This window comes from Neodiprion lecontei, chromosome 6 (assembly GCF_021901455.1).
Source record: "Neodiprion lecontei isolate iyNeoLeco1 chromosome 6, iyNeoLeco1.1, whole genome shotgun sequence".
NCBI classification, from domain to species: domain Eukaryota; kingdom Metazoa; phylum Arthropoda; class Insecta; order Hymenoptera; family Diprionidae; genus Neodiprion; species Neodiprion lecontei.
This window is the reverse complement of record NC_060265.1, coordinates 8902958-8914957: the sequence shown is the minus strand read 5'-3', so window position 1 is coordinate 8914957 and position 12000 is coordinate 8902958. Positions and strand designations below refer to the sequence as shown.

The 12000-nt window shown below is 39.8% G+C and overlaps 1 long non-coding RNA gene across 3 annotated transcripts in view; it reads left to right on the top strand.

Moving 5' to 3' along the window:
- The window catches only part of LOC124294998, a 128537-nt gene that overhangs the window by 50047 nt on the left and 66490 nt on the right, over window positions 1-12000 (top strand). The window lies entirely within an intron of this gene.

Here is a 12000-nt window from a genome sequence, read left to right as displayed (position 1 = left end):
CTTTTTTTTTTTAAATTCTTTTTCCATAGTACTACTTCCAATTTTGTGAAATACCTGATTTTTTTTTATCCGCTTAATTGATTTCATTTGCACAGAATGTAGATCGTGTTCGCAAGAGTTTTTAATAAATTTGTAGTATTATTACTTTTTATAGCAATTGGAAAAGCACTGTACGAAAAATTTACCTTCAATTTTGTAACATTTGCGGAACTTTGATTTAATGTATTATGTATTTGCATGCGTTACCTGTTATCTTTTTACCCAACGATAAGATTTTGTTACATTTTTTTTTGATTCGGTCTGTCAGTTTCTTCTGGGCTTGATAATTTTATTGGATAGTACTATAATTCTTCTCCTTCAGCGAATCGGTAATCGCTGTTTCTCAGTTTGTATATATGCACTTTATTTTTGTACCTCCAATGCCGTATTTTATGCAAAAGTTACGAAAACCACATCTCTCGTTTTCGAGTAGGCGACAATAATAATTAATCGTCTTTTTTCCAGCCAATGTCAACCGGGATATAACTTTCCCGCGTCTTTGTATTTTAGCTTGAGTTAAATCAAACAATCGTTTCAGGATTAGCTGTATATTTATTTGTCTTAATTGTCCGGACCATTCGTTTTCTCTTGGCGTTGCTTTGTAGGCGATTTTTATAGCTCGCGACGTTTGCGGTGCTTGCGAGGCGATTTTCGCACATATTCCTGTAAAAATTAGTAATTTTCCAACAGTTTTCTGTGATTTTTTTTTACGCCGATTCGTTGAACCGACCACTTTATACATGTATAATGTAATCCCGAAATGTTGCGGTAGAGTTATTTCGGAATACGTCGCATTTACTTTTTTTTAGCTACCTATAATACTGAAATAGTTTCACTAGCCTCAGCGCAAAATGAACTGTTACCGTTGACTGTCAAAATATACCTTCACACATGTATTCTTATACACCCGTTTTTAACTTTCCTCCTGGATTTTATTATTTCGACTGTAATATTCCACGTTCTTCAGTCCAGTAATAAAATAATATTATTTTAATGATATATATATGAAGAATTTAACAATAGTTTGTAGCAGGGCAGCCAATCTAATGCAAAGTTTATCATTATTATTAATCAATATTAATCAGAAAATATTTTCACTTCTTGACAAAATTGTAATAACAAATTATAGTAAAATATAAGTAATAAAATTACTTACTTGATAACGTTGTATTACAAGAAATTTCACTGTAACTGGGTAGCAAGTGGAACAATTGAAACTGTGAAACTATCGGAAGTCTACCAGCTCTCGGCTTCCCCGTGACATACGTGTTAATTTGTACGCACGCGGGCAGACGAGGACCATGTGACTTACCTCGAGAAAAAAATATTTTAACACTTCGACGCCGGTCCGTCGAAACGGACTTGAGTATTTTGTTCGATACCACAAAGTGGCGGCAGAAAGCTTTTGTATTCCGAAGTCGCAAGACGAGAGCCTTCGTCGAATCTGCACTATAAACGCAAGTTTTACTAATAAATATTCCGACAATAAAAGAGCAGAACACTATCAAAGTCGAGCTTGATTCATTGTTTTTTGAGTGGTGTACAAAAGAAACTTGGAAATGTTTCAAACGTTGCATGCTGCAAGCAGCGCGGTTAAAGAGCATGGCGCAATCTCGATTTCAACCGTAGACGTGTTCAAGAATAACGACTGTAGGAGGAGTATCGCCATTTTGCAATTCAAGGTGTGCGTCGGGTCTGTATGATAATTTCTTTTTCCTCTAGAACCAGGACTTGGACGCATGTGACACAAGGAGTTGTATAACGAGAGTATATATACCGGTTCGAGATAATGTCAGTCGAGTATCGGGAACACGATGACACAGTGCTTTTCGCTACCCGCAAATGGATCTTGGTGACAAAGTTTAAAAGTTCACGGTTGGCGTCTCAGTTTTGGCCTGATTCCCAGCACTGTGAAGGACCTTAACTACGGGTCTTTGCATTTTACCAAACGTTTTATCTAATCAATTGTCGATCTCTCGGACAAGGAGTCGGTTCTGGTCTGAATATGCCTGGAGCTTCTAACAGACTGCAGTGATACGTACTGCTAATAGGTTTATAACAGTACCCGATCACACGAGCGTGTAAATAATTAGCGGAGTTTAAATTCAAAAGCGTCCGGAGAACGGGACTTGGGTCTGCCGGCTTGGCGACGTTGTTCATAGACGAATGATTGTAGTAGTCTAGACTCTTTCGTCAATCCGTTCGTCTACATCACCTGGGTCACGAGTAATAATGTCAGACGATCGTAGGTCTGCTAACTCCTTTCTTTCACTTAGCCGACTGGATGACTGGTTGACGTCATCTAGGATACTTTCAGATCGAACCATACAGTGCCGATGTTACAGATCCGGTGTGAACCTCACCTTTAATACTCGTTGCGTTCTTCATTCCGGGTTCGTATTTATCCCGGAATATCATCGAGACAGCGACACGAATGCTCGGATATTGAGTAATAGTTTTGAACTCTTCCTAACAAGTCCAGATGCGGTAACTTCGGTTCGTTGAATGAGTTTCTAAAAAGAGCCGATTCCCACGACAATACAGCAATTTCTAGTTGCTGTGTAGTAACAGTCTCCAACAATTGTTTGTAGACCGGGAAATATACATTCAATGTTCGCGAAAGTGTTGGACTGACATATCGTAACCATATTACTTTCATTTCTCATTCGGTTATCAGTCATATCACGTTGATGATTCCCAGCGAAACTTTGTTTTGAACGCTGAAATGTGTTTAGTATGGAGATCACCGTTACAATTCATGAGCTGAGTAGCAATGTTGACTACATAATAACAATTTCCATTCATCCCACCGATTTGCCAGTCCATTTCGGAGTGTCAGTCAGTTTTTCCATCCGTCTTACTTCGTCTCTCGTTTCGCTTCAAGTCGCTTTTACGTACATCACGTGAGACGGAGGCGACGAGGATAATTGTCAGGGGTACGAGGGGAGCCAGCACGGCGGATTTCTGCACCAGGCAATCTTGTCGGTTCGGTTTGTTTCTGGTAAATAACAATTCGACCGAATGTCACAGACTTGCGTGTAACTTCCAGTCGTTGCGGGGGCCAGTGCGAAGGACAACCTGAAACTGATACAGTGCCGTGAACAATGTGACAAAGGGGAACGGCAAATAATGGAAGAGAAATCTTGGCTTGTTTGATCCGATATTTAGCCACAGCCACCAGCCTAGAAAGCGAAAGTTGCGATGTTCGGCATCTCCCTGTATATATTTTTGCCAGCCAGACAGTAGGCCGAGAGAAAACTCACGGGCCCCATTTTATCCATCCGACAAAGCCTTGGGTGATTGTGTAAGCGGTGAGGGTTCATCCTATATTACCTATTCGCAAATATCGATGTAACGCCAATCACGGTTCATTATTGATCGGTAAAATTAATGCTGGAATTTTATTTCGGATCTGAGTACCTGTCACGCTGGTGTGTCGATAGTAGATAGTTATGCGAGGGTCATTGAAATACCATCACGCAAATTAACTAGGATTAACCTTCGACGGTTATAGGCGTGTTAGCAATCGTCTGTATAGGTATCTGTACGTGCGAATATCTTACCCGAGTATATTTCAATTTTTAATCACGGAACGATTTGCGAATATTATCAAGAAACAGCTTCTAAAACACGGATCTAGCGCGTACTTGCCGAAGTGAAAAAAAATTCATCTGCACTTATACGACGAAATGATCGGATTGAAAATCGTGCAAAACGTACGTTCACGCAGCAAAACTTTGTACATATCGGAAGATGAAAATTCTTAGAATATATTTGGAATTTAGCAAAGTATTCATTTGATGCGATGATTGATTATCGAGAATTTTTGTTCAACGCAAATTTTTATTAGATTCAAGTGTTTTTATGGATGAATTTTTAATGGGCTGTGTAATATAACGTTTCCGAATGTATGACTCATCTGCGAAATGACAGTTTGTCGAGTCACGTAATACAGAGATAAAATTAACAGGTAAAAAAATACAATGTAACAAAATTTTCAATAGTCGTATACTTGAACCTGTATCAAAAAATCAGTAAAACCCTCGCCCATTTGTGGAACAACTTTTGTTTTCATCACTTTTACTCCCGCCAATGCCACGAGTGTACTTGTTCTCAGATAACGTGATCAGCGTGTGTCCTAATTCACCAAAACAGAGGCAGTGAAAGGCTATGTTTTGTTTTTCATGCATGTAAATTGGTCGAAGAAAGTACACACTGTAGTTCATTTGATTCGAATCATGCGTGACATACTTTATAAATCTTAAATTTTACAAATCCCTTATCTTTTCGGTGAAACCAACGCGGAGGTCACGATGCTTAACAAATTTTTACCCAAGCCTGTCTCCAAGATTTCCCGCGGACTTAATTCTCTGTTTATCAGATAATAACAATAACAACAACAACAACAAAAACAATAATAATAATAATAATAGTAATAATAATAATAAAATAAACTAATCTAGGTTTTTCGTACTTATTGCAAAGACCGATTCATGTTGAAATTAGGCGACATCGAAGTAGCACATTTTTTTTGTTACATGACGTGAGTTTTTTTGAACGGTTCAAAGCCACGGAGAATATCTCGTCTATGTGTATTTGAATACCTGTTAAAAACATTACTGTCAAGTATACAGACATAATCCTGTAAACATTTTAGAAATCATCACGTCGTATAAGCAAGTTGTGTAAAACTAATTTGCAAATGTTTGTCAAAATTTTTCTCCGTTTGTATCTACCAGCTGTATACTAGAAATGTTGTTTATACGCTGGTTTGTATTATAAATTTCACGTATTTTCTAATCATTAGTTCTTACCGCATTCATATGTGACATTCGTATGCCGCATACATCAGCAGGCTTAGTATTTAACGAATTATATAATTTGCAACTCACGTTATGCCTGGATACAGATACGAATCACGAACTGGAGTCTGCTGCTCGACACTTGGTTTTAGACTTTCGAGTCTGGTGGAGTCGTGGGTACCTGACACGGACTCGCCGTTGCGGCCGCTTCACTCTTGACGAACTCTGCAACAAACCGGTTCCATCGTGTATCATATTATTCCTGGCTTAGTGCCGGGAATAATTACAGTGATATTTCGAAGGTAATAAGGCTGGGATGTATTGTAGGCGGTGGAAATGCACAGACGTAGGCGCGTTGCGAGATTTATCATTTCCATTGCCATTTCGATCGTAATCCCGAGAACGCGAAGCTATGTTACACGCTCATCGACCGACTCCATTGGATAATAGATCAAACTCCTCCCTTCCTTCCTCACGAACATGGCGACAGAAACTTCAAGTCAATTAAAGTCCACTCCGTTACTGTCGATGCATGATAAGACAGATTGTACCATGCTTGGCAGGAGTTCGAAACAATTTGCTACGAGCTATTAGGATGTCGACATATTTGACTGGCTTATCATCCTTGATCGATGTGCACCGATGATGCACGGACTGAATTAATCATAGACCGGGGCGATCAGATTTCTGTAAGTATGAAATTGACGGCCGCGTGTGAAATCGAGTTGTAGATGAAACTGATCGACACGCGTCAAGGCGTCGATGCTAAGCATTAGCCACCTACACAGCGTATAACGGATCGGATACGTTCTTGAATCTGCGACTTAGAATTTCGAAATACAGGCGGAAGATTCGAGATGCACACGATACCGTACCGTAGAAGTATTACAAATGAAATACGATTGGAAAATCACTTTTTCGATCGACGCGAAGAGAAATATCAGCGGTAGTGTGATAGTTAGGTCTGCGACAGTGTATTTTGCTATAACTAGATAATTAAACGTATGTAAAAGTATAGCTTATCTTTTCGCGATTCCGCCATCATGTCAGAGGGGTAATTCTGAATTTAGCCTCGAGTCAAATGACGCCGGATGCGTGTAAAATTCACGGACGATATTTAGTATGTTACGTTTCGTTGTTGCACCTTCGCAACACGTAGCCACGTTGTTCGAATACGTAATTATTCCGAGAAAATTTTAATACTCAACACTCATCGTCAGCTTTAAAGAGAAGTCGTTGTCAGAGTAACGCAGTTGCGTCCCAATCAACTTGTCTCATCGTACATGTAACTGAATTATACTTACAAGGAATGTTCCAAATGAGAGAAATGCTTTCGTTTTATTCCGATGAACGTCGTTAGCATATTCTGCCTATAACGCGCTATTACGATGTCAACAATACATGTATACGCGGCAGGAGTAACTATTCCACGATATTCAAATTCCCACGTGCCCGGCATAGTCAAGAAGTATTTCTAAATATCCAAACACTTTCAGCTGCGCTGTCCGGGTGACGAACCTGACGCAATTCGTGGCAGGTTACTTCTGCACGAGGATGTTACGAATAAATTTGACTATTTTATCAGCTTTTCATCAGCGTACATCACACGGAATAGAATCACGTGGCGAGATTCGAGTTATTGAAAGTACGAAATGAACACAGCCGCGTAGGCCATAATCATTTCGTCTGATTAGCTCACTCGAGCGATCGAAAGACGTCGAAGTGCCGATGTTAGCCATTAGCCGGTACAATCTTGGGCATAACGGCTTTCATATTTTACGATTAAACCCGAGTCTCGCTTTACGGATAATCCGCAACGAGGGCTGCTGCAGATGTAAAACAGGTCTTGATTAAGCCCGTAGAAACGGGTATTCATTTGTAGCTGCAGCACGGCGATATGCGGGATGATAAAACTTGCTGCAGCTGTAAACCTCTTGCGGAACATTAGAATTGCTCTGGTCGTTATAATACACACTTATGCTCTGTCCTACTTAAATAATAGATACCTACACCAGTACGGCGATCATCTTCCACCTCTTATGAAACACATTGTTCAATTATTATCGGCGCTGTATCATCCGCGCCGATCATGATCGTTACACCTATTCTTCAACGAGCAGTGTGTTGTATAGTTGTTCCGCAATCTTCCTTCAGCTTCTTGCGCGCTTCAATGTAAGCGTTGCAACCATTGCAGAGTTCCTCCCGGTCACCTTTGCGTTGTGTAATCGTAACGACGGCTTGGCTTTGGACAGATTTAGTAATATCACGCCCATCGATAAATCCAATAATGGATCAGCTGGTACGAATATTCTTTGCTGGAGATTATTCCTTGGCGGTTTTCGAAAGAAATAACAAAAATTTCGAAGGACAAATCATCCGAGGTTAGGTCGAAGTTGATCATCGGTTCAAGGCCCGTTTATTGTATCTACGCGGAAGATGCGTTCTTCGAGGTTGCTGCAAGTCTAGGAATATTTGAAAATTTGATTAGAATGTAACCTGATGTTTTTTTGTGATAATCATTGCTCGACTTTTAGCCAAACTATGGTCTTTGGTTGCATTTAGTACCAACCACATTTAGATTTGGTTTAGCATCGGAATCTGAAGAGTTAAGCGTTGTTAAAATTTCGAAGTTTCTCGACGTTCTCATTTGTTTATTCTTGTAATTTGTTACGCAATCATCAATCTGAGCACAGATTGTTACTTGTACGATTCTCGAGTGAGTTCGTCGTGGTAAAATCGCTTGAGTAGCATGCTACTAGAATTTTGTCGATATGAATATCTACTCCTGCAAAAATTTTACTACATGTATAATCAATATTTCGCCTAATCGATTGTTTTTACTACAAAGGCAGGTATATAGTCATAATCAAAGGAATAATCGATGTCAGGGATAAATTTGATAGTTTTACAACTTAATTATACGATTCGTTTAATACATAACTATAAGACACGAACTCAGTTATAGATTTTCACATTCATACGACTGTACAATGATGTATGTATAATGTATTGCAAACACGTAGGAGGTGAACGCTAACTCGAGACTTCGCTGATTGGGAAAACAATTCGCACCTTTTTAGAGTTCAGGAAGTGATCATGAAACAACTGGCTACCTACCACCATGTCGGTTATTAGCTTGCACTAATTTAGGTCCGACCTCGAAGTGGGAGAGCTTTATCAGGAAGTCTGGACGTGGAACGATATTCTCTTGGACGGTTATTATTCAGAAATATTCGAAACTCGGTTCGGCAGTTTCGTTTTTTGCTGAAGTAGGAAGTTTAGTTCAGTGTAGCAACAATTGTCTCTATAGATAGTTTATGCCTTGTGTCATATCGGAACAGCGCAGTGATACCGTCGAGAATGTCGATCCGTTTTCTTCCATATTTTTCATTTTTACTTGGCTCGATCATTTTCTACGAGTAACTTCACTTCCGACGGATTTTAGAGGAACTTGGTTCTTAATCAAGGATGCGAAATTAATCGACTACACTTTACGTCAGGCTGAATGTTGTCAAAAAACTTTCAGTCCGTGAAAGTCTCATGAAATTATTTCCAGAGGATTTGATATTACAGAATCACGCGTGTTAATTTTCTTTTGCTAAAAGTGAAATCGTTTGTTTAAACAGTGACAACTATTATGTTTTAGTTACGTGTTTTCTAAGCTAGAAAGTTACAATGTAGTCGATGCAATGTAAACCCGATAAAACAAGATCGTTTCCTGATCGATTTCATGTTTCTTCTTCCCATCTGCACGGTAGTCCGGATACGAAGACACACCTACACGTGAAAACCCTTATTTCTACGTTATGTCATGTTCAATTGATGGGACTGTGAAAAGTTGACCCCACGTTTCAGGACTTTGTCGAAACTCTGGATACTAGACAGACGTTTAGCCTCGAAGCGACACATACTAAACGAAAAACATGCACGTATACCTCCATATATGTGAACGGATGTAATGTTTCTCCCGATTTAATTGAATATTTCATCATTTCGTAATTTTACTTATTATCGACCTGGGGGAATGAGAAAAAAACAGAACTTATAATTTCACCTCGTCCATCTGGATAACGATTAGCGCACATTTAAGCGTACATGCCTTAGGCAGCGAAATCAATTTTACGACGGTGTACCCTAATTGGCAGGACTTTGTACGATTAAGTAGAAAAATAGTGATGGACTCATATTGTGCAACCTGATTGCCGACTACAAGAAACTGGAAATATTCGACTCGAATGATTTCGTATTATTACGAAAGGTAAACGGACTACAAAAATGGAATAGAATATTTTAGTTGACGTGGGAAATTAATTAATTTATATAACGTGAGCATGTTTTACGCATTTTTCCATGGGTGTTTTCCGTACAAAAAGTACCCGTTTCTATCACAGCAAAGTGAGTCTGCGAATGCGCATGCGCGGAGTACTGAAAAGACCATTTTTAAGTCCCAAGAGTTCGAAGTGACATTTTCTACACTGCGCGCATGCGCTGTGCGAACAAATCTGACATTACGCGACTCTAACCTTGATTTAGTGCTTTTTGGAAAAACGCGTGACATACTCTTGTTACGGAAAGAATCGTCTGTATCAAGGAGGCAACGGTCTTTTCGCCTCGCGTATTTGCAACATGTGTCTTCGGCTCACCTACCATTTATATTGCAAACTCACGCTCGGCCCGAAAAAGCTCCTTGAAAAGGTTTGCCTCCTTGTTACACAATATACCATTATGGTACCGTAAATTCTGAGCTACAAGATGAAACAAGACGGATTTTTCCGGCTTGAATCACTCGGGCGTTTTTCCTACAATTTAGTTTGCACATCCGATGCAACGCGTCCAGTTTCAAGAAAAGAGTGACGATTGGGGAAAAACGAAATGGGTACACGAACCTGCCGTTACTGGACAGACCAGTTGTGAACCCAACCAAACCTTTTTTCGAACCACATTGCGGCTTACCGTTTTCAATTTATATTCGCCGTGTACTGTTGATTCGTCTCATAGACGCGGTTCAATTTAGTTTAATTGACAATTCTACTGGTGTAAAAGCATCGTCGGCATCATCGTCGTCACGCAGGGAGTTCATATTGAGATCCAGGAAACGTACTGCCGTAAGAAGTTCTCCGAACGGGTCCGAAATTGATTGCGCAATGTCGATCACACTGCAGACTTCACGACTCCTCGGGGGGGCGTGCTAATCATTTTGTTGACGTTGGTACGAACCTGTTAAAACCAGCGAGCTTCTATGAAGTTAAACTGCCCACTCTGCTCGTCAGCATCGCGAGCACGATTCTACGGCATGTGGCAGACGGTCACCACGTGCTGGTCGAGCACGTCTTTGTCAACGTCGTCGGTCACACTCCTAGTGCTGAATCACTACGTCTATATCTACCAATGAGAACGACGTTCCTTCATTTTACGAATAGCGAGAACGTTCGATTTGCTGACATTGCATAAAAAATTTTCTTACATCGGTGTCGATAGCCTGAATTGCAGGCTTATTGGCAAAGCGATTAATAAATCCACGTTTGACCGTGTCAATTTTGTTTGCTCTTCCGATTCTTCCAATTCCAACGGCACCGCGAATTTGTGACGTCATCACGGTGATGTATATGCCTACAATATGCAAGTCTATAACAGAAACGGCCCAACCGCGAATAGATTCGCTATTTTTGAAATTTAGATCAATTGATTGAAAACAAGTTTTATATTGGTATATAACGGATGATCTACACGCATCGGGGGAGGGGGGATTGGATCGACGGAAATGGGACACTCGGCCATGATTTATAGAGGTTATAATACCAACCCTACGCTGCATAGACTATTTTTATTCAACTTATAGTGACGCGTTTTTATTTATTTTTACAAACAGACGAATAATATCTTTTGAAATAAACTTTGTTTAAAATTCGAGATATTTCGGAAGACGTTTCCAATAATTATAACTACGGTCAAAGTAGAACTTGCAGTTGTCGTAAGGAATCAGATGAAACGGTGCTAGCGGAGATTTTAGATATTCTTAGAGCTCTGACTGTTCGGAAGAGTCGCTTATTGTTATCTATCAATAGACCGTGAAATTCTACGATTGGTCAACTTTCATAATCAGTATCGCGAGAATTTATTAACCCTAGTCACTGACGTGACAGATCCGACTTTCACGTACAATTTTAAGGTCAGCGTGCTTGAATCAGGATTGTTGGTGCAAGTAAAATGAAGAATGTTTGAAAAAACGATGGGGTCTCCGAAACCCCATGCATGTATTGCGTATTGTTTTACTTTTTTTGCTTCTAGAATTTCTCCCACATCCTCCGTCGGTTTTTGCTAAAACTAAGGTCAGAGTCCATTGCTGAATTGTTAAAATTTGTCTCAGAATTTTGTTCAGGTCGTAACTTTGCGTAATTTTGTGTACAGTAATAACGTTCCAAAGTTGGTTGGGACCTCGTTAACCCCGTACAAGCAATTTGGAAGTTGCCGTAGGCGTAAGTGACTAGGGTTAACAAATTTCATAAGTGATTTACATTTACGAGTCCTGAAATGTTTTTGTAAAACAAATACCGTGATAAGTGGTACGTCAGCAGCATTAATCAGTTACGAGCTTTTTTCATCAAATGTGGACATTTCCTAAACAGCTATGCAAATATCTGAAATTCGAGGATTTTGCTCCGTGCTTTTCGCATCACTCAACGTTGCTCATCACCACCTTCCATCTCGACCGTCGTCGTGCATGGTCCCGTTCTGCTCACACCGACTGTGTATTTACATTTCAATAACACGTGGCATTATACATATTGCGTTGTGCGGAAGCCTGGCCTCAAATTCCAGTTTTATACTTATCTAGAAGTAGCTCAATCACGTATGTGTACGTCTAATAAAAGTAGCATCCCGTACGCTGGCGTGTTAATAATGAAACAAGGGTCGGTTTTTGTGAATCGGATTAGCTGAGTCAAAAACTTCAATCCTCTTCTAATATCCAATGTCTGCAGGTATTTTATACTCGTCGAGGGAATCTTTTTCGGCAAAGCATTGTCGTAAAATGGCCAATTCCACCCGAGATATTATCCATTTCGATTTTATACCGACTTGAAAATACGTATTACAGAAAGTTTGGCCGGGTAAGTTTTTTTCTATGCTCAACTGTATCCGCTTGATGAAATTTTATCGT